This window comes from Chiloscyllium plagiosum, unplaced genomic scaffold, assembly GCF_037043375.1.
Source record: "Chiloscyllium plagiosum isolate Xiang-an unplaced genomic scaffold, Cpla_swu_hap1 HiC_scaffold_46, whole genome shotgun sequence".
NCBI classification, from domain to species: Eukaryota; Metazoa; Chordata; class Chondrichthyes; order Orectolobiformes; family Hemiscylliidae; genus Chiloscyllium; species Chiloscyllium plagiosum.
The window spans coordinates 41,818,528-41,845,919 of NW_028270184.1; the positions used below are offsets into that span (position 1 = coordinate 41,818,528).

Below are 27,392 nucleotides of genomic sequence, written 5' to 3' on the forward strand. Positions count from 1 at the left end.
TTAAAGACAAGTTTTTAGACTGTTGACTTTCTCAGAGCAGCACATGGTCAGGGGCTGGGCGCAAGTGAAAAATTCATTTACAAAATGGTCTGTAAAAGTAATCGTAAAATACTAAACATGTCAAAAATATACACATTGTTCGCGAACGAGGAAGCTATCTATTAAGAAAATTATTAGGGAGCCCAGAGGTGAATCAAAGCACTATTAGCTGTTTTAATTCCATAATGATAGAGATGCATAGCACCAAACAGACCCTTCCGCCCAACTCATCCATGCCAACCAGATATCCCAACTTAATCTATTTCCATTTTCCAGCACTTGCCCCATATCACTGTAAATGCTTCCTCTTAGATGCCTTTTATATGTTTTAATTGTACCAGCCCCCACCACTTCCTCTGGCAGCTCATTCCACTCAATGCATGAAAGAGTTGCCCTTCAGGTCCCTTTGATTATTTCCACTTTCACCCTAACCCAATGCCCTCCACTTCTGGACACCTCCACTCCAGGGAATACACCTTGTCTATTTACCCTATCCATGCCCCTCATGAATTTAAAAATCTTTCTAACATCACCGCTCAGCCTATGGCACTCAAAGGAAAACAGCCCCCGCCTTTTATGTCTCTCCCTGTAGCTCAATTCCTCCAACCCTGGCAACATCCTTGTAAATCTTTTCTGAAACCTTTCAAGATTCACAGCAACCTTCTGAAAATGGGAAGCCAGAATTGCACATAATATTCCAAAAGTGGCCGAAACAATGCCCTTTATAGCAGCAACAAGACCTCCCAACTCCTATATTCAATGCTCTGACCAAAAAGGAAAACATACTGAACACCTACTTCACTATCCTATCTACCTGCGACTCGACTTGCAAAGAGCTGTGAACCTGCACTCCAAGGTCTCTTTGTTCCGCAAGACTCTCCAGGACCTTACCTTTAAGTATATAAGTACTGCCCTGATTTGCCTATCCAAAATGCAGCACGTAACATTTATCTAAATTAAACCACATCTGATCAATATCCCATTGTTCTCTGAAGTAGCCTTCTTTGCTATCCACAATACCTACAATTTTAGCTCACCTGCAAATTCATTAACTATCCCTCCGATGTTGGCATCCAAATCATTCAAATGAATGACGAAACAAATCCTTAACTAAGCATTCATTTGACTGGCTCTGTGCAAATCCTACCCTATGACTCTCGACCAGGGAAGGCTGCCCATACGTCTGGCTGAACCTTACCCCCTATAAAGGTAGCGGCCGCGCATGTGTCCAGTGAATCGTTGCCGCGAATAAAGATAATGGCACTCACTCAGGCCTGCAGCCACGCTGAGGCGATTCCCCGTTTATTGCAAACACGGTACTGGGACGTTCAAATTTGCGTTTTCCAACATGCGCAATATGTTTGTAAAACCTCTCCGCTCATAGCAACACAGTTTTTATCCCGTTTCCTGCTGTTTATTTCTTCCTTACCAGACCTTTACGCTACATATATTCCCGTGCATTCATTTGAGCGAATCTGTTCCACGGGTGATGATGATCACGTGGTTTAGTTTAGTTCCGCCCATCATAAACTCTGATTGGTTGGAGGAGCAACCTCCCCACCAGGTCCTCCACCTCCGCCCACTGTCCTTTCAATGGTCCGCGCTGACATCAATCACCAGGAGCAATTGTTGGCTGGAGCGTGTGCAGTGCTTCTTGCATTTGCTGATATCCATCATTACAAGAGTAAGGGACAAAATCTATCTACTCATGATAGGTCAACCTGTTCATCCTCGAAGCAGCTAATTGAACCTCCAATGCCAGTTTATCCTTTCTTAAATATGGGAGCTTACGTTGTATATAGTCCTCGAAGAGAGGCCTCAGCAACAGCCAGTGTGGGTAACCAATCCTCAGTCTATTCTAATACATTACCCCCGATACAGTGAGATCTTTCCTTATGCAATTAACATTTATGTAGCATCTTATCAAATGCATTTCTACAATCCATATACAGAACACCATTGGATTTCCATTTATCAGCCCTACTTGTTATCTCCTCAAAGAACTCTCACAAATTTGTCAAATATGGCTTCACTTTCACAAAACCCAGAATACGGCACGGTGGGCGGCATGGTGGCACAGTGGTTAGCATTGCTGCCTCACAGCGCCAGAGACCCGGGTTCAATTCCCGCCTCCGGCGACTTACTGTGTGGAGTTTGCACGTTCTCTCCGTGTCTGTGTGGGTTTCCTCCGGGTGCTCCGGTTTCCTCCCACACTCCAAAGATGTGCAGGTCAGGTGAATTGGCCATGCTAAATTGCCGGTAGTGTAAGGTAAGGGGTAAATGTAGGGGTATGGGTGGGTTGCGCTTCGGCGTGGCGGTGTGGACTTGTTGGGCCGAAGGGCCTGTTTCCACACTGTAAAGTAATCTAATCTAATCTATACCATGTTAATGACAAGCTTTTTTAAAATATCTTGTTATTTCTTCCTTTATAGTCGACTCTGCCGTTTTACCAAAAGATATATTAAACAAACTAGACTGTAGTTTCCTGAATTCTGTCTCCCTTCCCTTCTTGAACTGGCGCTGGATGCTCCACTGGATGCTCCATGTATCCAGTGATTCTGCAATATTTTAATTGATGCCTCCAATATCTCTTCAGCCAGTTACCTTAAAAATGTTTGATCCAGGCCATTAGGTCCTGTCTGCCTTTAGCCCTATTAGTTTGTCATTCCTTTGTCCCTTGTGATAAAGACTGTTCTAGCATTTTTCCTCCCTTGATTACCTTGCTTATTTACCATCTTTGGAATGATAACGGTATCCTCTTTCGGAATGTAAAATATCGGTTTAAATTGTCTGCTGTTGCCCTGTACCCATTATCAATTTCTGAGTCAGAACTTCCAAGGGGTCGATGTTCACTTTAGCTACTCACTTTTTATGCACCCACTGAAACTTTTGCTGTTCATGTTTAGTTTTTTGTCAATTTATTTTCATGATCAATTCTCTTCATTTTAAGTTATCTGGAGATTCCTGAAGAAGGGCTTATGCCCGAAACGTCGATTCTCCTGTTCCCTGGATGCTGCCTGACCTGCTGCGCTTTTCCAGCAACACATTTTCAGCTCCTTGAGCAGATAATTAATCCAAGGACTCTATCTCACCTCTTAACTTCAAGATCAACTTCTGAATTCTTCAGTGAGAAACGGGAAATGATAAAGAACAATGTAATTCATTTATTGTCTCTCCAGACTCTGCTTCTGTTGCCACCGAGTAGTTCCTAAAGTTCGACGACTCAATGACTGAAGATGAGATTGAAGTTAACTCTTTCCATTCCCTTCTGCCATCAGAGAGACATCGCCGCTTTAATATGGGGAAGAAACGCAGCCAGCAGGATGATTCAGATTATGAATAGTTTATGATCATTCGACTTTAATAGTTGGAAAAAAATGAATTCCCCTATGTGTTAGACAAAGGTGAGTGGTAGTGAGAATTGGTGGGGTCTTAGTGCTTGGAATAGTTGCTCCTCTCCATGTAAGAGTATCTTGCCATGCGATTCTCTCTCTCTCTCTCTCTCTCTCTCTCTCTTTCACACACACACACACACACACACACACACACACACACACACACACACACACACACACACACACACACACACACACACACACACACACACACACACACACACACACACACCCTCTCGCACTCTCTCTCTCTCGCTCTCTCTCTTTCCGTCACTTCACCATGATCTTATTGCATGTTGGAGCAGGCTCCAGGATCCAGATTGACTACTACTGCTCCTAGACCTACATTCTTAGTTACAGACTGGATTCTAACCAAAGGATTCCAGGCCCTTTATATATACATTAATTCTCTCTCTCTCTCTGTCACTCGCCGCCTCTCTCAGACACTCTCTATTTCCTTCTCCCTCTCTCTCTGTCGCCCTACCTCTCTCTCCCTCTCCCTCTCTTACGCACTCTCTCTCTCTCACCCTCTCTCTCTCCCCGCTCTCAACCATGATCTTATTGCATGGTGGAGAATGCTCCAGGAGCCAGATGGCCAACTCCTGCTCCTAGTTCCTATGTTCTTAGTTACAGACTGGAATCTAATCAATGGTTTCAGGATCGTTTTTATATCGATTAATTCTCTCTCTCGCTTTCTCTCTCTCGCCCTCTCTCTCTTGCCTTCCTCACTCTCTCGCTCCCTCTCTCTCTCACTCCATCTTGCCGTCTCTCTCACACACAGTCTCTCACACCAACGCGCTCACTTGCCTCCCCTCTCTCTCTCTCTCATCCCCTCTCTCTGGCTCACCATCACTCTCTCTCTCTCTCTCTCTCTCTCTCTCTCTCTCGTCCCCTCTCTGCCGCTCTTGGTCTTGGTCTCGTTCTCGCTCTCTCACCCACTCTCCCATTCTATCTCGCTCTCGCCCTCGTTCGCTCTTTCTCTCTCTCAATCTCTCTCTCTCGAATCGGACAAGAACAGTTTGTATATAGGCAAACCTCTCTCTCCTGCCCCCCTCTCACTCTCGCTCTCCCTCTCGCCCTCTCTCTCGCTAACTCTCTCTCGCATTCCCCCTCTCTCTCGTCCTCTCTCTCTTTCTTCCACCTTCACTCTCACCCCTCTATCTCCCCCTCACTCAGCCATGATCTTATTGCATTGTCGAGCAGGCTCTAAGAGCCAGATGGCCTACTCCTGCTCCTAGTTCCTATGTTCTTAGTTACAGACTGGAATCTAACCAAAGGATTCAGGATGGATTATATAGAGAGCAACTCTCTCTCTCTCTCCCTCTCTCACACGTCCTCACTATCTTTTTCTCTCTTTCTCTGCCACCTCTGTCTCACTCTCGAACCCCTCTCTGTCACTCGCCCCATCTCTCACTCTTGTGTCTCATTTCTATGACTCACCGTTGCCCCCACTCTCTCTCTCACCCTCTCTCGCCCTCTCTCTCGTCCATTCTCCCTTACACCCTTGCTCTCTCTCCTCATCTCAATTTCTTGTTACCTCTCTCTCTTAATTGCCCCCTCTCGCTCAAACCTCTCTCTCAGACTTGTCTACTCTCTCTGTCTCTCTCTCTCTCGTGCACGCCCTTTCTCTCCGTCAGGCTCTCTCCCCTCTCGCTCAAACTCTATCTTTCGCTCTCTTTCACTCGACCCACTCTCTCTTTCTCTCTGGATCATCTCTTCTCTCGCTCATTCGCCTCTGCTCTACCTCTTGCCACCCCTTTCTCTCGCACCCCGCTGTCTCTTTCTCCCTCACCTCATCTCTCTCTCTCTGTCTCTTGCACTCTCCGTTTCTGTCTTTGTCTCGCTCTCTGTCACTTGCCCGCTCTCTGCCGTTCTTGACCTTGGTCTCGCTCTTGCTCACTTGCCCGCTCTCCTGCTCAAACTTGCTCTCGCGTTCGCTCTCTCTCTTTCACACCATCTCTCCCACCCTCTCTCTCTCGCACCATCTCTCGCACCCTGTCTTTCTGGTGGCTCCCTCATTGTCTTTCTCGCTTCCGTCTCTCTCTCTTGCTCTATCTCTCTTTTCACCATCTCTCGCACCCCTCTCTCTGGCCTCCCTCATTTTCTCTCGGTCTCTTCTCTCTCTGAATGTCTTTCGCTCTCTCACACCCTCTCTCGATCTTCCCTCCTTCATTCTCTTTCTCACTCCGGTCTCCTGTACCCTTTCTCTCTCTCTCTCTCGCTCTCCCCATGACTCTGTCTCCCTCACTGTTTCTGTTTCAATCTCTCTCTCGCCTTCCTTCTCTCTCTCGGACCCTTTCTCTCCCTCCTTCTCTCTCTTGTCCCCGTCTCCCTCTCTCTCTTTCTTGACCCTCTCTCGCTTTTTCGCTCGACCCTTCTAAATCTCTGTTGCTCGCCAGCTCTCTCTATCTGGCCCTCTCTCTCTTTCTCCCTCGTGCCTTATTCTCTCTCTTTCTCTCTTGCCTCCTCTCTCTACCCCTCGGTTTCAGTTTGGATACCATGTCTCGCTCGCTCTGTCTCGCTTTCTCTCTGTCTCTCTTTCCCTCTCTCGCTCTCACTCTAACACTCGGTCACCCTCTCTCTCTTCCTTTCTCTCTCCCTGTATCACACCCCTCTCTCTTAAACCTTCTCTCTCCCTCCCTCTCTCAGTTTCTCACCCCTTTCTCTCACTACCTCCCTCTCTGTATATATCACTCGACCTCCTTCCGCTCTCCTGCTCGCGCCCTCTCTCTCACATACTTGTTTACCATCTCTCTCTGGCTCTCTCTCTCGCACACTTTCTCTCCATCTCGCGCTCCCCCTCTCACTAGTCTCTCTCTCTTTCTCGCTCAACCCCTCTCTCACTTGCTCCATCTCTCTTTGTCTTATTGCCCACTTTCTTGTCAGCTCTCACTCTTTTTCGCCCCTCTCTCCCCCTCACTCTCTCTCTCTTCCTCGCACGCGCTCCTGCCAACTCTCCCTCTCTCAACCCTCTCTCTCTCGCCCCTCTCTCTCTACCTCTCTTGCCCCCTCTCTCATTCCCTGTATCTCTCTGTTGCACCCTCTCGCATTTCTTCTCTCACTCGTGACCTCTCTGTCTCACTCTCTTTACTGGTCTCTCGACTACACTCTTGCCAACACTTACTCTGCCTCGCAGCCCTCTCCACCCATTTCTCTCTTTCTCGCCCGCTGTCTTGACCCTTCTCTGTCTCTCTCGTCGACTCTCTTGCCACTGTCTTTCTCTCACTCATTCTTCCTTTCTCGCTACCTCTCTTGTGCCCCCTCTCTCTATCGCCCCCCTCTCTCTCTGTCACCCTCTGTCTCTCTTTCTCTCTGTTGGACACATGTTGTCTTGCTCTCTGACTTGGTCTCGCTCTGTCTCTATCTCTCACTCTCGCTCTCACTCTCAGTCTTGCTGTCTATCTCTCTCTCACTCGCCAATACGTTCGCGCTCTCACGCTGACTCTCTCTCTCACGCTGACTCTCTCTCTCATGCTGTCTCCCTCTCTCTGTCTCTCATGAACACTGTCTCCCTCTGTCTCACATCCCATCTCTCTCTTACACGATTTCTCTCCCACTCTCTCTCTCTCAGTTTCTCATCCCCCTCTCTCTCTCTCGACGGCCCCATCTCTCTAATTCGCCCCCAGTCTGTTTTCCTCACTCAACGCTCCCTCTCTCCCGTTCACCCGTCTTTCTTCCAAACTTGCCGACTCCCTCTCTGCCTCACTCTCACGCCATTTCTATTCACATTTCTCTCTAGCCCATTCTCTCTCGGTCATCCCCTCTCTCCCTTTCTCTCTCCGTCGCTTGTCTCATCTCTCTCTCTTGTGCACCCACTCCCTCTCGCTGGCCTCCTCTCTCTCTGCCCACGCCTGTCTGTCGATCTCTCTCCATGCTCTCTTTCTCTCTCAGGCCCCGCTTTCTCTCTCTCCCCCTCTCTTGCCTCCTCTCTCTTTGTCTCTCTCTCTCTCTCTGTCTCTCAAATCCTCTCCATTTCTCATTCGCCCCCTCTCTCACTCTTGGTCTTGGTCTCGCTTTCACTCTCGCTCTCGCTCTCTCGCACACTCTCCGGCTCTATCTCGCTCTCGCCCCCTCTCTCTCTCACTCTTGCCCTCTTTCTCGCACCGTCTCTCGCATGCTATCTCGGTCTTGCCTTCTCTCTCGTTACGTCTATCTGTCTCTTGCACTCTCTCACTCTCGCGTTCCTTCTCAATCTCGCCCCCACTCTCTGTCATCCTGTCTCTCTCTCGCTACCTCTTTCCCGCCCTCTCTCTCCCCCTCTCACCTTATCTCTCTCCCTCTCTCTGTCTTGCTCTCACTCTCTCTCTCGCTCTCTCTTCCTCATTCTTTGTATGTCTCTTGCCTCCACCCTTTCTTGAACGCTCTCTCGCATGCTGTCACTTTCTCGTACACCCTTTCTCTCTCTCCCTCTCTCACTTCCTCGCCTCCTCGATCTCCCCCTCTCTCAACTCCCTTTCTTTTTCTCACTCGAACCCATCTCTCTTACACTTGCCTACTCTCTCTGTCTCTGTGTCTCTCAACCTTTCTCTCCATCTCCCTCTCCCTTTCCCTCCCCCTTTCTCTCTTTCTCTCTCTCGCTTGACCCTGCCTCTCTCGTTTGCCTCATCTCTCTCTGTCGCTCACCCCTCTCTATCGTGCGCTCGCTGACACCTTCTCTCTCTATCGCCATCCCCTCTCGCTATCTTTATCCTCGTGCCTCTTTCTCTCTCACGCCCCGCTATCTCTCTCTCTCTTGCCTTCTCTCTCTCTCTCACCCTCTCTCTATCACTTTCTGTCTTCTCGTTCTCGCTCTCGGTTTCACGCACGCACTGTCACTGACTCTTTTGCTCTATCTCACACTCGCCCTCTCTCTATCGTTCTCTCTCTCTCACTGTCCTACACGCTCTCTCTCCCTTGCCTCACCCACTCTCTCTCACCCCCTTTCACTCACTCCCATTCTCTATCCTCCTCTCTCGCTTGCTCTCTCTACCTCTCAGTCGCGCCACGCTCTCCTCTCTCTCACTTAGCTTTCTCTCGCTCTCTCAGCCCCTCGCTCACCCCTTACTCTCTGTCTTTCATTCTCTCTCTCGCTTGCCTTCTCTCTCCTTCTGTCTCTCTCTCACACCCTCCCTCTCTCTCATGCACACACCATTTCTCTCCCTCTCCTTACTTCTGTCCTTCTCTCTCCCTCTCGCCCACCCTGGCTCTCTCCATCTCATTCTTGCGCCCACTCTTTCACACAACTCATCTCTCTCTGTCGTTGCCACCTCTCTCTCTCTTATTTGCTCACCCCTGTTCTCTCTCTCTGTGTCTCTCACCGCATCCCCCTTGCCTTCTTTCTCTCTCTCTCTCTTTCTCTTGCTCGTTTGCTCTCCCTCCCTCGTTTGTACCCCTTCCCCTCTCTCTCACTCGTTTGCTCTCCCTCTCTCGGTCGCACCCTCTCTCTCACGGTCTCGTTTGGCCCCACACTCTGCTCTCCCTTGCTCTCTCTCTCTCTCTCCCCTCTCTTACTCCGTCGCCCCCTGTCTTGTCCCGTCACCCTCTACCTCTCAGTCCTTCTCTCTGTCTCTTGCACACCCTCTCTTTCTGAGTCTTCTGACCCCTCTCTTCCTCTTCAGCCCACTCTTGCCCTCTATCTCTCTCGCCCCCACTCTCTCGCACCCTGTCTCTGTCTCTCTTCGTTCTGTCGCTCTCTATCACCCTTCATTCTCTCGCTCTGTCTCTCTCTCATCCCTCCCCTCTTTACCACACTCTCACCCCCTCTCACTCCCCTGCCTAGCTGTCTCCCTCGAGACCTCTCTTCATCTCTAGACCACTCTCACCCTCTCTCTCTCACACTGTCTCTCTCTCATTTCTTCTCTCTTTATCTCTCTCTCTTGCCCTCATTCTCTCTCGCCCCCCTCTCTCACCCTCTCGCTCTGACGCACTCTGTCTGTCTCTCGTCCCTCCTGTCTTTATCTCCCTCTCTCGCCCCTTCTATATCTCTCTTTCACTCTCCCTCCCCCGCCCCCTCATTCTCGGTCTTTCGCTCTCGCACCTTCTCTCTCGTTGTCTTTCTGTGTCTCCCCCTCTCTTCCTTTCTAGCACCCTCTCGCGCTCTCTCTCTCGCCCTCTCTCCTTTTCTCACTGTCTCTTTAACACTTCTCTCTGTCTCACTCTCTCTGTCTCGTGCTTCTCGCTCCGCCGTTCTCTCTCGTCTGCAATCATTCTCTCCCTTTCCTCTCTCTCGCTCTTTCTCTCTCTTCCTTACTCTCTCGCTTGCCCCTCTCCCTCTCATTGTCCTCTCTCAATTGCCACTCTACTTTTCGCTCACCCACTCTCCCATGCCCACACTATTCCCTCTCTCTCACTCGTCCCTTTCCCCTTTTATCGCTAGTGTCCACTCTCTCACTCTATCTTTCGGCTTCTCTGTCTCTCTGTCAAGCTTGCTTTCTCTCTCTCTCAAACTCCCCTCCCCCGCTCTCTCACTCTGTCGCCCCATCTGTTCCTTTCTGGCAGCGTCTCGTGCTCTCTCTCTCGCCCTCTCTCCTTTTCTCACTCTCTCTCTAACGCACTTCCTCTCTGTCTCCTCCCTCTCGCCCCCTCCCTCGCTCTCACTCGTCTGCAATCTATCTCTCTCCCGCCCCTCTATCTCTCGCTTCCTTACTCTATCTTGTCCTGTCTCTCTCACTCCCCAAACACTTGTCCACTCCGTAACACTCACGCTCGCGCCCTCTCTCTCTGTATTCCTCTCTCTCACGTCCCTCACTATCACACTCTCTCTCCTCCCAATTTCTCTTTCGACCGCTCTCTCTCTCTTGCTTGCCCCTGTCTCTCTCACTCGGCCCTCCTGTCTTGCTCGCTCCTCTCTTTCTTGCGCCTCATACTTCTTCCTACTATCTCTCTCTGTCTCTCCATTCCCTCTTTTTCGCTCGAATCCCCTCTTTCTCTCTCTCTCACACGCTCAGTGTTTGTCTTGCTTACTCTCTCTCCGTCCCACCCCTTTCCTCTCTCTCTCGCTCGACACTGCTCTCTCCCTCGCCAACTCTCTCTCTCACACCCCACTCTTTCTCTTGCCTACTGTCTCTCTCTCTCGCTCGACTCCCTCTCGCTTGATAACTCCATCTCTCTCACTCTGCTCTCTCTTGCAGCAACTCTTTCTCTCGACACACTCTCTGTCTCGCTCACCACATTCTTTCCAGCTCGCTCCACCCCCTCACTTGCTCGCCAAATCTCTGTCTCTCTTGCTCAGTCCATCTCACTCTTTCTCTCACGTGTCCAACGTTCTCTCGTTCTGTTCTCGGTCTCACACCTCCTCTTACTCTCTTGCCCTCTCTCTCTATTGCACCCACTCTTTCTCTCCTACTCTCTTTCTTGCTCACCCCTTTCCCTCTCTCTCGCTCGACTCCTCTCTTTCACTCGCCAGTTCTTTCCCTCTGTCTTGCTCGCCACATCTCTCTATCTCTCTCTCGCTTGGCTTCTCTCTCTCTCTCTCCCTCGCTAGCGCTCTCTCTCACACACACACACCCTCTCTAAATCTCGCTCACCATTTCTCCCTTCCCACTTGCCCTCTCACTTTCGCCCACTGTCTCTCGTACCCACTCTTGCACAATTTCTCTCTCGCCCCTCTTTCCTGTCTCCACTCTCTCTGTCTCACGCCCACACTTTCTCGCTCTCACCTTCACAGTCCCCCTCACTCTCTCTCAAAACAATCTCTGTCTCTCTCGCGCTCTTTTCTCTCTCTCCCCCCTTTTCTCTCTCTCCCCCCACTCTCTTGGACTGTCGTCACTCTCGCCTCTCTCTTTCTCTCACTGTCTCGCCCTCACTCGCTCTTATGCAATTTCTCTCCCTTACTCTCTCATGGCCACTCTCTCCCACTTTCTCTCTCTCAACCCTCTCTCTCGCCCACTATCTCTCTCTTGCCACTTTTTTCTCTCTCACTCGCCATATTCCCTCTCCCACTCGCTCCCTCTCTCTCTCTCGCCCCCTAACTCTCTCTCTTTAGCCTCCCCTCTTACTTCGTATCACTTGTCTCTATCTCTTGCCAACCCCTCACTCTCCCTCGCTCCACTGCTCTCTCTCACTCTATCCGTCTCTCTCACTCTCTCTCTTCCTCACTCCTCTCTCTTTCTCTCCCTCCTGCACGCCCCCCTCTCTCACGTCCCCAACTCTTTCTCTGCACCTTTCGCGCCCTTACCTCTCTCTTATCCGTCTCACCCCTCTCTCTCACTCTCTCACCCCCACTCTCTCTCTCAAACTTTCCCTCCCTTGCCCACTCACGCCCCCTCTGTCGCGATTTCTCTCTCACCCCCTCTCACTCGCCCACTATCTCTTTCGCTTACCAACTTTCTACCTCTCACTCGCCACATTCCCTCTTTCTCTCTCGCTCTATCTCTGTCTCTCGCTCCTTAACTGTCTCTCTTGCTTGCCCCTCTTTCTTCCTCTCACTCGTCTCTCTCTCTCGCTCGCATGCCCCCTTTCTCTCTCACACTTCACCCATTTCTCTCGCATGCCCCCTGTCTCTAGCTCTCCCCCACGCCACCACTCTCTCTCACACTTTCTCACCCCATCTCTCACCCACTCTCTCGACTGCCACTTTTCTCTCTCTCGCTCTCCACATTCCTTCTCTCTCTTGCTCTCTAACTCTTTCTTTCTTGTTTGTCCCCGTTTTCTCCCACTCACTTGTCTCTTCCTTACTCGCATACACCCTCTCTCGCTCCGCCTATCTTGCTCACTCGCCCCCTCTATTTAGCTCTGGCTTGTCCCCTCTCTTGCTCTCTCTCTCTCACACACACACCCCCTCTCTCTCGCCCACTCTCTCACTCACACACACACTCTGTCTCGCCCACTCTATCTCGATCACTCTCTCTCGCTCGCCACATTATCTCTCTCGTGCTCATTCCCTCTCTCTGTCTCTCTTTCTTACATCTTCTTTCTCCCTCTCTGTCATCTCTGTCTATCTCGCTCCACCCCTCTATTTCGCTCACTCCTTCTCTCTAGCTCTCATTCATCCTCTCTCTCGCTGACTCCCTCTGTCTTTCTCACCTCGCCTCGTCTTTCTTTCTCTCTCACTCTCTTTCATATCCGGCTCTCTCAAATTCTCTGTCTCTGCGTGCCCTCTCTCTCTCTTGGTCAATCCCTCTCTCTTTCTCTCCCTCTTGCATGCCCCCCCCCCCTCCCTTGCTCACAACTCTCTCTCACTTCATCCTCTCACTCACTTTCGCCTTGACTCTCTCCCTCTTGCTCTCATGCTCTCTCTCTCGGACTTCCTCGCTCTCTTGTTCTCACCTCCTCTTCCCCTATCTCTCATCCTCTCTCTCATATCTTTTTCTCTCTCTGTTAAAATTCTCTCTCTTGCGCCCTCTCTTTCCTTGCTCACCCTCTCTCTCTCTTTCTTTCCCTCGCGCACTCCCTCGCTCTCGCTTGTTCACCTCCTCTCAACTCTCCCTCCCTCCCTCTCTCTCTCTCGCTCGCCCTCTTTGTATCTCTTTCTCGCACCCACTCTCTGTCGCCCACTATCACTCTCGTACTCACACACTCTCTCTCTCATTTCTCTGCTTCTCTAATCTCTCTGTCTCTCTCTTTTGCACCCTCTCTCTCTCTTGCTCATCTCCTGGATCTCTTCCTCTCCCTCTTGCTTCCTTCCTCTCTTTCTCTCTCTCCCTCCCCTGATCGCTATCTCTCACCCCCTCTCTTTCTCTTGCACCCTCTCACTCTCTTGCCACTATGTATTGGTCTCGCGCCCACTCTCTTTCTCATCTTCTCACTCTGTCTCTCTTTCGCTCCCTTCTCTCTCTCTTCTCCCTCTCGGTTTCTCCTCTCTCTCTCTATTTCTCTCTCACTCCTTCTCACCCCCTCTCTCTCACCCTCTCTCCGTCCCCAACTCTCCCACTCTTGTTTGCACCTCTTTCTTCCTCTCGTTCGTCTCTCTCTCTTTTATTCACATGCACCCCTCGCTCTCTCGCTCCGCCCATCTCTCTCGCTTGCCCCCTATCTCGAGCTCTCTCTCGTACCGACTCTTCCCCTCTCTCTTTCGGATTCTCTCTCGCTCGCTCGCTCTCATCTCCTCTTCCCCCTCTTTCACCCTCTCTCTTGCACCCTGTTTCTCTCATTCTTCTCTCTCTCTCTCGCTCTTGCACCCTCTTTCTCTCGTGCCCTCTCTCTCTTGCTCACCCCTCGCTTTCTCTCACTCTTGCACACCCCACTCTCTCTTTCACACCCTCCCTGTCGTGTACCCTCTCTCGCTTGCTCACTTTCTCTCGTCTCCTCTCTCTTTCTCTTGCCCCTACTTTCGTGCCCATTCTCTCTCCCATGCCCCCTCACTCTCTCTTGCACCATCTCTCTTACCCCCTCACTCTCATTCTTTTTCGTGCCCTTCTCTCTCGCCCCTCTCTCTTGACCTCTCGCCTCTCTCTCTCTTTCTCACTCCACCCCTCTCTCTTGCTCGGCTCCTCTCCAACTTTCTCTAACCCCCACTCTCTCCCTCATGCTCTCTCTTTCTCTCTCCCTCTCCCTCTCTCAGACTCTTTCTCCCTCTCGCTCTCTCCTCCTCTTGACCTTTCTCTCACCTTCTCTGTCTATCGCACCCCTCTCTCTCGCGGCATCTCTCTCTTGCTCACCCCTCTCCCTATTTCTCTCCCTCTTGCACGCCCCCTCTCTCTCGCTCGCCCCTTTCTCTCTCTATCTTGCTCGCGTAAAATCTCCCTCACCTCCTCTCTCTCTCTCTCGCTCATCCTCTCTCTCTTGGAACCAATCTTTCTATCACCTTCTCTCTCTCCCTCTCACCATTCCCTCTCACTCACTCGACTCCCCTCTCTCGCTTACCAATGCTTTCTCTCTTCATCGTCGCAGATCTGTCACTTTCTCTCTTGCTCGCGCCCTCTCTCTTGCTCGACTCCACCATAGCTCATGATCACCCCTTCTCTCTCTCGTTCTCTGTCTCGCCCCCTCTCTCTGTTTTTCTCTCTGTTTTTCTTTCGCACCCTTTCCTCAATATCCACTTTTCTCTCAATCTCTCACATCTCTCTCTCTTGCCCCCACACTCTGTCACACATTTTCTCTCCCTTGCTCTCTCACACCCACTCTCTCTCTCGCTCTTACTCTCTCTCAACTCCTCTCTCTCGCCAACTCTCTCTCTTGCTTGCCACCATTCTCTCTCTTGCTCGCTACATTCCCTGACTCGCCCCTCTCTCCCTCTCTCGCTCGACACCTCTCTCTCTCTTGCTTGGTCCATCTCGCTCTGTCTCTCACTCGCCCCCTCACTCTCTCTGTCTATCTCTGTCGTACTCCTCTCTCTTTCTCTCGACCCTCTCTCTCTGTCTCGCCAACTCTCACTCTCAGCCACTTTTTCTCCCTTGCTCTCTCGCGCCCAATCTCTCTAGCCCACTGTCTCTCAGCCCCTCTCTCTCTCACTCGCAACGTTCCCTCTCTTTCACTCGCTGCCTGTCTCTCTCGCCAACTCTTGCTTGCTCCCTCCTTCATATTCTCGCTCGCCTCCTCTCTCTCTCTCTCGCACACCCGCTTTCTCTTGCTCTCTCTCATCCAATCTTTATATCAGTCTCGCTTGGCCTCCACACTCCCACTCACTCTTTCTCTCAATCTCTCGCTTCCCGCGCTCTCTCTGGCAGACTCCCTCTCTGTCTGTCGACCCTCTCTCTCATGAACACTCTCTCTCTTTTGCTCGATCCCTCTGTTACTCTCCCTTACGACCACTCTCTCTCTCTCGCTTGCCACACTCTCTCTGTCTCTCTCTTGCATTGGTTCTCTCTGTCGCTCCCTCTCTCTGTCGCCCCTCTCTCGATCGCCAAACTCACTCTCTTGCTTGCCTCCTCCCACTCTCTCACACACTCTCTCTCTCACTCACCCCATTCCCTCTCTCTCACTCGACTGCCCATTATCGCTTGCCCCAGTTTTCTCTCTTGCTCACCCCATCTCTGGCTCTCTCTCACTCGCTCGCATCTCTCTCTCTTGCTCGCCCCATCCCTTTCCCTGTCTCAATCGCCCCATTCTCTTTTTCTCAACCCCACTCGCTCTCACACATTTCCTTGCTTTCTCGCACCGACTTTCTCGCTCCCTCTCTTTCTCTGGCTCCCTCTCTCGCTAACTCTCTCTAACATGCCATCGTTCTCTCTCTGGCTCTCCATATTTCTTCTCTCTCACACACCAACAATCTTTCTCTTGCTTGCTCTCTCTTTCGCCCTCTCGCTTGCCATGTTGCACTCCCCCACTCTGTCACTCTCTATCTCTGTCTCGCCCGCCCCCACATTCCCTCTCTCATCGTCTCTCTCTCATCTCCTCTCTCTCACTTGCCTCCTTTCTCTCACTCTCCCTCCCTCTCCCTCACGTTCTCGCCTCCTCGCTCTCGCACGCCCCCTTTCTCTCTCTCCCTCGCCCCCTATAACTCTACCTCATGCCCCCTCTATCTCGCTCACACCCCTCTCTCACACCCCTCTTTCTCTCTCGTTCCTCTCTCTCCCGCACACACCATCTCTCCCTCTCTCGCCCACTCTCTCTATTTCGCTCACCCAATCCCTCTCTCTCACTCGACTCCCATCTCTTGCTCGCCAACCCCCGTTCTCTCTTGCTCACCCCGTCTCTCTCTCTCTCGCTCAACCTCCCTCTCTGTCGCTCACCCCATCTATTTCTCTCTCTCGCTCGCCCTCTCTCTCTCGCTCGCCCCATCTCTTCTCTCTCTCACGTGCCTCATCTCTCTCTCTCTCTCAATCGAGCTCGCCCCATCGCTTTCCAACCCTCTCTATAACCATGGGCTTACCCCTTCTGCGTCTCTCCCTTGCGCAACCCAATCTCGCTCCCGCTCTCTCTCTTGCTCACTCCCACTCTTGCTCTGTTGACCGTCTCTCGCACCCTCTCTCTCTCTCTTTTTCACGCCCTATGCTCTCTCTCGCCCCTCTCTCTTGGACTCTCACCCATCTCTCTCTCTCTCTCTCTCTCGCCACTACTTATTATCACACATTTTCTCTCCCTTGCTCATTGTGCCCACTCTCTCTCTCTCTCTGCCTCTGCCTCCCGGCCTATTCCTCTTTCTGTCTCGCCCTGTTTCTTCCTCTCTCGCTGTCCCTCTCACTGTCTCTCTCCTGCTCTCTCTCATCCGTTTCTCTTATCCCCTCTCGCTCTCGGCCCCTCTACCCCCTCTCCCAATCTCACTCTCAACCCTCTCTCTCTCTGTCATACCATGTCTCTCTTTCTCTCGACTGCTTCTCTCCCTCGTTCTCTCTCTATATCTCTCACTCAGCCTCCTCCTCTCGGCCTTCTCCTCTCTCTACTGGTTTCACCCTCTCTTATCCCCCTCTCTCTCGCCCCTTCTCTCTCTCTTGCTCTCTCTCTGTCTCCCTCTGTCTCTCCCTGTCTCTCGCTCACTTACCCCCCTCTCTCGCACCCTCTTTCTTTGCCTCGCCACCCTTGCTGTCGCTCTATCACTCTCTCTGCCTCTCGCTCTCTCACCCCTCTCTAGTCCCCGTCTCTCTCTCACTCTCTCTCTCTTGCTCCCTCTCTATTCCTCACAATCTCTTTCCCCCTCCTCTCTATCTCGCCGCCTCTCTCTTGGTCCATCACTCTTGTTCTTGCTCCATCTTGCTTTGTCTCGCCTTTTCTGACTTCCTCCCCCTCTCACTTTCGTCAGCCCATTCTCTCTCTCTCTCTCGCTTGTTCTCTAACCCTACCTCTCCTTCTTTCACTCTCTCTTCCTCTCCCCATCTCCCTCTCGCCTCTCGCTATCTCACTCTCTCTCCCTCGGACTCCTTCTCTCTCTCTCTCTCTCTCTCTCTCTCTCTCTCTCTCTCTCTCGCCCCCTTTCACCCTCTCCTGATCTTGCTCTCTCGCTCTCACCCTCTCCCTCTCGCTCTTGCCTCTCTCACGCTCTCTCTCTCTCAACCCTTCTCTTTCATTACCCCCTCTCTCTTGTTACCTCGCCTTCTATCTCTCTTGCTTTCTTTCTGTCTCTCCCTCTCTCTCGCTTCCTCTCTCTCTCGCTTCCTCTCTCTCTCCCCGCTTCTTTCGCTCTCTCTCGCCATCTCTTGCCCATCCCACTCTCTCTCCCACACACTGTCCTCCTCTCATTCTCTCTGCCCCCGTTCTGTCTTACTCTCTCTCGCACTCGCTGTCTCTCATCCCCTCTTTCTCTGCTCCCTCTCTCGCTCACATTCTCGCTCTTGCCCTATCTCTATGTCTTCCTCTTGCCGACATCTTCGCTCTCTCACCTCCTCTCTAGTACCTTGTCCCCTCTCCAACTCTCTCTCACCCCTTTCTCTCTCACACACACCCACTGACTCTTACCTGCTCTCTCACCCTCTCTCTCTCACCCTCTCTCTCTGTCCCCCTCTCTCTCTCTGCCCCTTTCTCAGTTTCACTCTCTCGCTCTTGCTCTCTCTTTCTCTCGCCCACTTCCCTCTCTCTTGCCCCCACTCTCTATTTTGCATCCCCTCTCTCGATCTCCCCCTCTCTCACTCCGTCTTTCTTGCTCTCTTCTCTCTCTTACATACTCTCCATCAACTCCTCTCGCTCTCGTTCCCTCACGCTTGCTGCCTCGCTCTCCTTCGCCGTCTCTCACTCTCTCATTCCCTCTCTATAACTCTCTCCTCATCTTTCTCTCGCCTCTCTCAGTAACTCACTCTCTCACTCTCGCTCCTCTCTCTCTCACCCGCGGTCTCTTAGCCCGTCTCTCTCAGAAACCCTCTTTCTCACTCCCACCCCATCTCTCTCACCCCCTCTCTATTAACCCCTCTCTCACACACCCCTCTCTCTCACACACTCTCTCCCTCACTCTCTCTCTCTCTTGATCCCTCTCTCTCCCTATCTCTCTTCTTCACTCTCTCTCTATCTCGCTGCCTCCCTCTCGGTCCATCACTCAGTCTTGCTCTGTCTCGCTCTCTCTCGCCCTCTCTGACTCCCCCTTCTCTCTTTCTTCACTTCTTTATCTCGCTCTCTCCCTGAACCCACCTCTCCTTCTTTCACTCTCTCTCTTTCCCTCTCCCCATCTCCCTCTCACGTCTCGCTGTCTTTCTCTCTCCCTCTCTTTCTCTCTCGCCCGCTTTCACCCTCTCCTGCTCTTTCTCTCTCGCTGTCGACCTTTCTCTCTCGCTCTTGCCCGCTCTCACGCGCTCTCTGTCGACCCCTCTCTTTCATCCCCCTCTGTCTCTTGCCACCTCGACTTCTCTTTCCCTCTCTTGCTTTCTTTGTCTCTCCCTCTCTCTGTCGCTCTCTCTCTCTCTCTCTCTCTCTCTCTCTCTCTCTCTCTCTCTCTCTCTCTGTCTCACTGTGTCTCGGCATCTCTTGCCCATTCTCTCTCTCTCTCTCTTACACACACACACACAGAGTCCTCATCTCTCTCTCTGCCTCACGTTCTGTTTCCCTCTCGCTCTCTCTCATCCCCTCTCTCTGCCCCCTCTCACTAACACTCTCGCTCTTGCCCTGTCTCTATCTCTTTCTCTTGCCCACATCCTCGCTCTCTCTGACCTCCTCTCTCATCCACGCTCTCTTCCACACTTTCTCTCCCCTCTTTCTCTCCCTCTCACCCTCCCTCTCTCCATCTCTCTTGCTCCCTCTTCTAGTTCTTCATCATCTCCACCCTCCCTCACTCTCATGCACTTACTTTCCCTCGCGTCTCGAACAGACTCTGTCTCTCTCTGTCTCACCCAGTCTCTCTCGTTTCATCTCTCTCTCAATCTCTGTCTCAACCACACTCTCCCTGTCTCGCTCACTGTCTCTCGCCCCCTCGCTCTCTCTCAACCATCTCTCTCTCGCAATCTTTTTCTCCCACTCTCCCTCTCTCTTGCCCCCTCTCACTCTCATCTCCTCTCTGTCTTACCCCCTCTATCTCTCTTGCTTCCTATCTCTCTCCCTTGTCCATTAGCTCTCGCTCTTTCGCCCACTATCCATCTGTCTCTCTCTCTCTCTCGCTTTCTCTCTCTCACCCGCTCTCTCTTGCCCTCTCACTCTCGCTCTCACTCCTCCCTCTCTCATTTCCTCTCTCTCAATCGTCCCTCGCTCTCTCTTTCTGTCATTTGCCCCTCTGTCTCTCTATCTCTCGCTCGTCTCCCTCTCTCGCACCCCCGCTCTATCTCCCTCTCTCGTGCTCGCCCCATCTCTCTTCTTCAAACCCTCTCTCTCTGACTCTCTTACTCGCTCCCTCTGTCTCTTTCTTGCTCGCCCACTCTGTCTCTCTCGTTCGCCCGGTCATCTCTGTCTTCCGCTCCCACTCTCTTTCTCTCACTTTTGCTCTCTCTTTCTCTCTCTCTGACCCTCTCACTCTCTCACAAACCTTCTCTCACCCACTCCCTCCCTCTCTCTCTCTCCGACTTTCTGCATACCAGTATCTCTCTCTTGCCCCCCTGTCTCTCTCCCTCACGGCCTCCTCTCTCCCTCTGTCTTTCTCTCTCTCTTCCCCCTCTTGCTCTCTCTTGCTTTCTCCCTCTCGCACTAATCTGTTGACCTCTCTCTTTCTCGCCCCCTCTCTCTTTCTGTCCCTTTCTCATTCTCTCTTCCTCTCTTCCTCACCCTCAATCTGGTCATCTCTCTCTCTCTCGCTCTCGCCCTCTCTTTCTCTCTATCTCTCCCTCACCTTCTCTCGCTCTGTTGCCTTCTCGCTTCCTCTCTAGCCCCATCTCGCCATGTCTTTCACCCTCTCTGTCTCACACCCTCTACCTCTCGCACACTCTCTCTGTCAACTTCTCTCTCTCTGTCTCGCTCTCGGTCCCTCGTCCCTTTGCACCTTTCCAAAAGCCTCTCTCACTCTCTCGCCTCCTCTCTTCATCTCTCGTCCCTACTTGCGCGCTCTCTCTCTCACCCTTTCTATGTCACTCCCGCCTTCTCTCCCTGTCTCGCCCCCACTCGCCCTCTCACTCTCTCTTGCCCTCGCTGTGTCACCCCCACTTCCTGTGTGACGCCCTCCCCCTGTCTCTGTCTCGCGCACCCTCTCTTTCTGTCTTTCTCCCACTCCCTCTCGCTCTCTCTCCTCTCCCTCTCTCTCGCCTGCAAACTCTTTCTTCGCTCGCCTCTCTCTCTCTCCCTCTCTCTTTCTCCCTCTCTCTATCTGACCCCTTGTCTCTCTGTCTCTCTTGCACACGCCTTCTCTCACTCTCGAGCCCACTCTCTCTCGCTGTCTCTGTCTCTCTCTCGCCCCATTTCATCCTCTCTCGCTCTCGCACACTCTCTCACTCTCAGCCCTCTCACTCTGCCCCTTTCTCTCGCCCCCCTCTCATCGTCTATCTCTCGCTTTGTCTCTGTTTCTGTCTCTGCCCCTCACTCTCTACCCCCCCACTCTCTCTCTCGCTTTTTTTTCCGTCTCTCTCTCTGTCTCTCTCTCTCTCGCCATCTCTCGCCCAATCTCTCTCTCCCTCTCTTTCGAACCGCTTTTCTCTCTCTGCCCCCCTCTCTCGCACCCTCTCACTTACCTTCTCTCTCTCACTTTCTCTCTGTCTCTCTCTCTCTTTGTCTCTCTCACTGTCGCCATCTCTCGCCCATTCTCTCGAACCGCCTTTCTCTCTTCCTCTCTCTCTCTCACGCAACCCTCTCTCTCTGCCTCCTCTCTCTCAATCTCGGTCTCGCCCTCCATCTCTCTCACTCTCTCTCTGTTTTGCTCTCGCCCTCTCTCTCTCATGCGCACCCTGTGCCTTGATTGCACCTTGTCTCTCTCTGCACACCCTCTCTCTTTTGCCCCCTCTCTCTCTTATCCATTGTCTCGCTCGCCCCCTCACGGTCTCTCTCTCTCTTGTTCTTTTTCTGTCTCTCGCACTCGCTCTTTCGCTGTTGACCGCTCCATCCTTTACTCACGCCCAAACCCTTGCTCTCTTGCCCCCCGCAACCTCTCTCTCTTGCATACTTTCTCTCCATCTCTCTCCCCTCTATTGTCCCCTCTCTCTACACTGCCCCCTGTGTCTCACCTCCTTCTCTCTCACAAACTTTCTCTCCCTTGCTGTCTCGCGCAATCTGTTTTTCACTCTCTTTCAGTCTCCCTCTCTTTCTCCTCTCTCTTTCACACACTCATTCTCTCTCTCGGTCGCCATTCTTTCTCTCTCGCCCAACCCCGCTGACTCACTCAGCAACTCTTTCTCTCTCTTCCTCTTCCCCTCTATAACTTCCCTCTCCCCTTCTCTTGCTCACCTCCGTGTCTCTCGCACGCCCCGCTCTGTCGTTCGCACCCTCTATAATGATCCTTCACCATCCCTCTCTCTCGTTTATCCCTCTCTCGCTCAACTCCTCTATAACTCTCCCTCAACATCCCTCTCTCTCAAGCCTTTCTCTCTCGCCCTTCTATAACTCTCGCTTACCTCCTCTCTGTCTCGCTCACCACCTCTATAACTCTCCCTCAACTCCTGTCTCTCGATCTCACTCCATCTCTCTCTCACTCGTCCCCTCTATAACATTCCTCAGCACCCTGCTCTTTCCCTCAAACCCCCGTGTTGCTCCACTCTCTGTAACTTTTCCTCAACCCCCAAATCGCTCAAGCCTTTCTCTCTTCCTCACACCCCCCTCTCTCTCAATCTCTCTCGTTTGCCACCACTGTATCTCGCCCCCCCCACCCCCCATGCTCGCTCCATCGCGCACTTCCTCTCTCTCTCTCACTCACACCATATCTCTCAGTCTCATATGTGTCTCACTCTCTCTCTCGCTCGCCCCTTCACTCTCTCGGTCGCCATCTTTGTCTCTCGCTCACGCCCCCCTCTTCCTTGCATGCCCCCTCACTCGCTTTCTCGCTCTCTCTCGCTCCTCCCCTCACTCTCACTCGCCCCTCTCTCTCTCACTGGCATGCCCTCTCTGGCTTTCTCGCTCACCCTCTCCCTCTCGCTGTCCCCTCCCTCTCACTATCACGCTCGCTCCCACTCTCTCTGTCTCACATTCGCTCTCTGTCTCATCCTCTCTCTGTTTCTTGCCCCTCTCTCAACCCCTCCCTCTCTTTCTCACCCCATCTCTCTCACATTCACCCTCGCCCTCTCTCCTCTTTTCCCCCATCTCTCCTCCCCCCCGCGCACTGTCTCCTTTGCTCTCTCTCTCTCTCGCCCTTATCTCTCGCCATCTCTCTTGCCCTCTCTCTGTCCCTCTCTCGCCCCCCCGTCTGTCTGTCTCTCTGCATCCTCTCGCAATCTCTCTCTCTTGCGATCTCTCTTGCCCACTCTATCACTCTCTCTCTCTTGCCCTTTCTTTTCCTGCTTCTGTTTCTCCCTCTCAACCTCTCTTTCTCGCTCTCTCGCCCCATCACTTCCACTCTAGCCATCTCTCGCCCTCTCTCTTTCTCTCACCCTCTCTCTCACCCTCTGTCGTTCTGTCTCGCTCTCACTCTCTCGCTCTCACGCACTTTCTCTCTCTCTTTCTCTCTAATCCTCTCTCCAACTCTCTCGCTCTATCTTGCTCTCGCCCTCACCCTCTATCTCTTGCACCATCTTCGCCCCTTCTCTCTGTCTCGCCTCCCTCTCTCTTCTCTCGCTCACAACCTCTCTTTCACCCCTCTATCGCTGTCTTGCCCCATCTCTCTCTCCCCCCGCCTCGCTCACACCCTCTCTGTGTCTCTATCACTCTCTAGCCCAACCTATGTCTCTCGCCAACTCTGTCTTTCTCGCTCATACCTCACCCTCTCTCTCGCTCACCGCCTCTCTCCATCAATTGCTTCCTCTCTGTGATTCTCTCTCCCGTCCCCTCTCTCTCGCAGCATTTCTCTCCCTCTCTCTCACCCTCTCAGTCTCGCTCTCGTGCTCTCTCCTCTCGTATCCCTTCCTCATCCCTCCCTCTCTTGACCCTCTTTTCGTCTCCAGCCCCCTCTCGCACTCTCTCTCTCACTCTCCCTCTCTCCCCCCCTTCCTCTCAAAACCCCTCTTGCGCCCTCACTCTCTCTCGACGCCCTCTCTCTCTTTCGCCCTCCACCTTTGACTCACTCACGTACTCTCTCTGTTGCCCTGCCTTCTCTCTCCCCGTCATACACTTTCTCGTTTGGCCCGCCTCACTCTCTCTCTCATCCTCCACCCTCAGTCTCCTGCCCCCTTTCTCTCTCTCCGTACCTCTGTGTCACTGTCTCCATCTCTGTCTCTATCTCTCTCTCTCTCTCTTTTCCCCCTCCCTCCCCCCACTCCATCTAGCCGCTCTCTCTCTCTCTCTCTCTGGCCACTCTCTCTCTCTCTATCTCGCTCTCTCTCTCTCTCGCTTCCTCTTTCTCTCGCCTCCCACTTTTAATCACTCTCTTTCGCCCTCTCGCTCTGTCTTGCCCTCTCTATCTCTCTTGTCAACACCTTTCTCTTTCTTGCGCCCCTTTCAACCTCTCTCTCACCCCCTCACTCTCTTGCCCTCACCCCACTCTCTGTTGCCGCCCTCTCTCTTCCTCTCTTTTTCTGCCCCACTCTGTCTCTCTCTCTCTCGCCCCCTCCCTCGCCCAGTCTCTCACTCTCTCCCTGTATCGCCACTCTCTGTCTCTCGCATCCCTCACTCTCTCCCTCTATCTGACTCTCTGTCTTTCACCCCATCTCTCCTCCGCCTCTCTCACTCTTTCTCACACTCTACCACTCATCTCTCTCTCTGTACCTCGCCCCTTCCCGACCTCGCTCTTTGACTACCTCTCTCCCTCCCCACCTTCCCCCATTTCTCGTTGACTGCATCTCTCTCCCTCCTCTCCCTTCCTCCCTCTCTATCTGACACACTCTGTCTCCCTGATCTTTCCCTCTCCCGCACACCATAGACTAGCGTTTTGGTGGTGAGGCTGCATGTGCGGGGGTTGAGAGGTTAGAGAGATGTGGGACCTTAGATAAGGAGGAAAACGTAGTAGAAACGGAGTTGCGGGAGGGAGACAGGGACAGCAGAAGGGTGAGAGTGAAGGGGAGGGGAGAGAAAAGAGTGGAGTACGGTGGACAAACAGGTGGTTGAGTGCGAGATAGAAAGGCGGGGGGTAGAGGGAGAGTGAAAGAGAGTATGCAAGAGAGAGAGAGGGGGAGAAATTAGGAGAAAGAAAGGGGGAGAGGAAATGGGGAGGCCAGGTTGGAGTGGGGGGACCCAAATATAAAAACAAAGACAGAAAGGGGTTAAAGCCAACTCCTCAGCTCAGGGTCCAGTCCCCTCCACTTCACTGAGGACCAGCGCTTGGGGCTAAGTCTGTCTCTCTCCAGCTCAGCTTCTCCAACACAAAGACACACAATGACATCGGTCACTCTGCTGCTCAGCACTTTTTAATGAACATTTTTATTTATTACAAATTGAAGTGATGGATACAGTCAGTGGGATGATGTATTTTCTCACTGGCCCCTGAGTTGAAATGTGCCGCTGTAATCGACTGGAAACATTGAAATGTGCCGCTGTAATCGACTCCCCCACCCCCTCCCCACTGTGGGATAAGAATGGACAAACCAACGCTGCCCTCAATCTGTTAGCATAGCGACTGTCTGCTTCATCGCTGGAACTCAGAACTCAAATGAGAAAATCCCGGATGGATTGATGAATGAGTGAATTTGATTGTTTGATGGATTTCAGCACATTCTTCAGCGCAATTCCTGCACAAAGGGATGGAGTTCTGCAGACTGATACCCAATCCAATACATTCGGTACCATATAGAATACGCCATTAACGCGGACCATAACAGCATGAAATTGGCCGTGATAACATACAGTAAAATGATGGATTTTTTTCGGTTTCTCATTTCAGTGTCAGACTGAGCGTCCCCATTAGTGTTAGCCCGGAATCTCTTTCGGGCTCTGCTGGTCACTAAAATGTGTCTGACGGTGAGAACATTGATCAGCAGAATCGGGCAAAATTGGACACACGGGGTTAGAATGTTATGGAGGAAATCGATTGAGGCCCAGACACTGGAGAAAAAAACAGTGCTTGTTACGTTACAAAACCAGGGCATGTTTCCTAGCCGATAATGAGGTAAGAGCATAAAATACCAGAAAATATTCATTAAGCAGCTCAGCACAGTCACTGCTCCCAGAACCACAGCCGCCGTTTTCTCACTGCAATATTTACTTTTCAGCTTCTGGCAACAAATGGCCACAAACCGATCAAAGGTGAAAGTGACGGTGAACCAGACAGAACAGTCAGTGGCTGCATTCAGCAGGACGGCGTGGATATTACACACGGGGATGGAGTGCCTAAGGAAATAAAACTGTTTCTCATAAACAATGGGAATGTGTCTCAGTATCAGGTCGAGGATAATAACTTGTAGATCCGCCACTGCCATGGCCCCCAGGTAACGTCTGACACATGGAGACAATCCACAATCTTTATAAAGCAGGACGTAGATGGTCACTACGTTAACTATGAAGAAGGGAAACAAACCCATTATCCATCAGCCTGGAGGCAAAGGGACCCGTTTGATTGGGGACCCAGTGAGATTTTCAAATGTGTCCCTGCATTCAGGGAATTATTAAAATAATTGGAGCTGAAATAACAAACGAGAGAATCTGAATTACTGACAAAAATGTGACATAAACCACAAGAAACCCTCCCTCCCCAAACACACAGAGACAGATGCATAAGGACAAATGGTTTCTAAAACATTCCCACATACACAATTACTCGAGAGTAGACACTGACCACTTCTTTCCAGTTCCTAATACGGAGGGTGAAAACGTTGCTGTCCTGAAGGATTCTCTCCCAGGTAACTGAAGATAAACAGAGTTTAGGAATTTCTGTATTTTGGTCTAAATTGTGGTCGATCCTGTTTCATGAAAAATGTAAACACAGATTAAATGTATTCACCCCTTGAAATGCATGAGGGAACATCTGAAGAGTGTTTCCTTCTCCCTGGAACGGGATCTCTTCTCTAGGAATTTTATCGTTTGTTCAATTCACTGACGTTTGGCCGTTCACAAACAATGTCAGTGTTCCGGGGAATGTCAGTTATAGAATGTTGGAGATAGAATGTTCCGGGGAATTTACCCCAGCGACATCAGCACCATCCACCCCCAGCCCCCACCTTTTCTTCCATTTTCTTGGTGACTGTATCGATTCCTCGTGCTCCCATGCGGCGGTTGAACAGTTAATCAACTTCACCAACACATTCCACCCTGAAGTCTAGTTCACTTGGACAATCTCGGACACATCCCTCCTCTTCCTGGACGTTTCCATATCCATCTCTGGCGACGGACTAACGACAGAATTCTACTGCACACCCACCGACTCCTACAACTACCTGTACTACATCTACTGATCCTAACTCCTGTAAAAGCAACATCCCTTACTCCCAATTGCTCGGCCACCACTGCACCTACCCCAAGGAGATCCAATTCCAAATGAGAAAATCCCAGATGGCATTCTTCATCCAAGGCGGCAATTGTCCCACCCACTTGGTCCATCAGGCCCTCCAGCACATCTCCTCCACTTCCTGTAGCTCCTCCCTCTAACCCCACCCTTCACAATGCAACAAGGACAGAACCTCCTCGTCCTCACATATCACCCACCAACCTTCATATACACCATATCAACCTCCTAATACCACCTAATTTACACCACCTCCTAATTTACACCACCTAATAACAGACCCCACCATGAGGGATATGTTTCCCTCCGCACATCTGTCAGCATTCCAGAGAGATGATTTCTTCCGTGACTCACACTGTGCCTCACACCAGCCCTCACCCCAATCCCAACACCTTTCCCTGCCACCGCAAGAAGTGCAAAGCCTGTTCCCAAATCTTCCCCCGACCTCTGTCTGTCATCCCAAAGCGTCCTTCCACATCGGTCAGCAATTTACCTGTACTTCCACTAATGTCATCGATTGTATCCATTGCACCAGTTGTGCTCTCCTATACGTCGGGAGGCCGCACACCAACTTGCAGATTGTTTCAGAGAACATCTCTGGGATACCTGCACCAAACAGACCCGTAGCTGAACACTTCAGCTCCCCCTCCCAATCTGCCGAGGACATACAGGTCCTGGGCCTCCTCCGTCGCAAAACTATTACCACCCAACGCCTGGAAGAACAGTGCCTCATATTCCGTCCTGGCACCATGTAACCACACAGGGATTAATGTGGATTTCGCTGGCTTCCTCATTTCCCCTCGCCCCAT

The 27,392-nt window shown here is 51.8% G+C and overlaps 1 pseudogene; it reads right to left on the reverse strand.

Annotated features, from left to right (window-relative positions):
* LOC148136331 (uncharacterized) lies at positions 1-27,392 on the reverse strand (annotated as a pseudogene).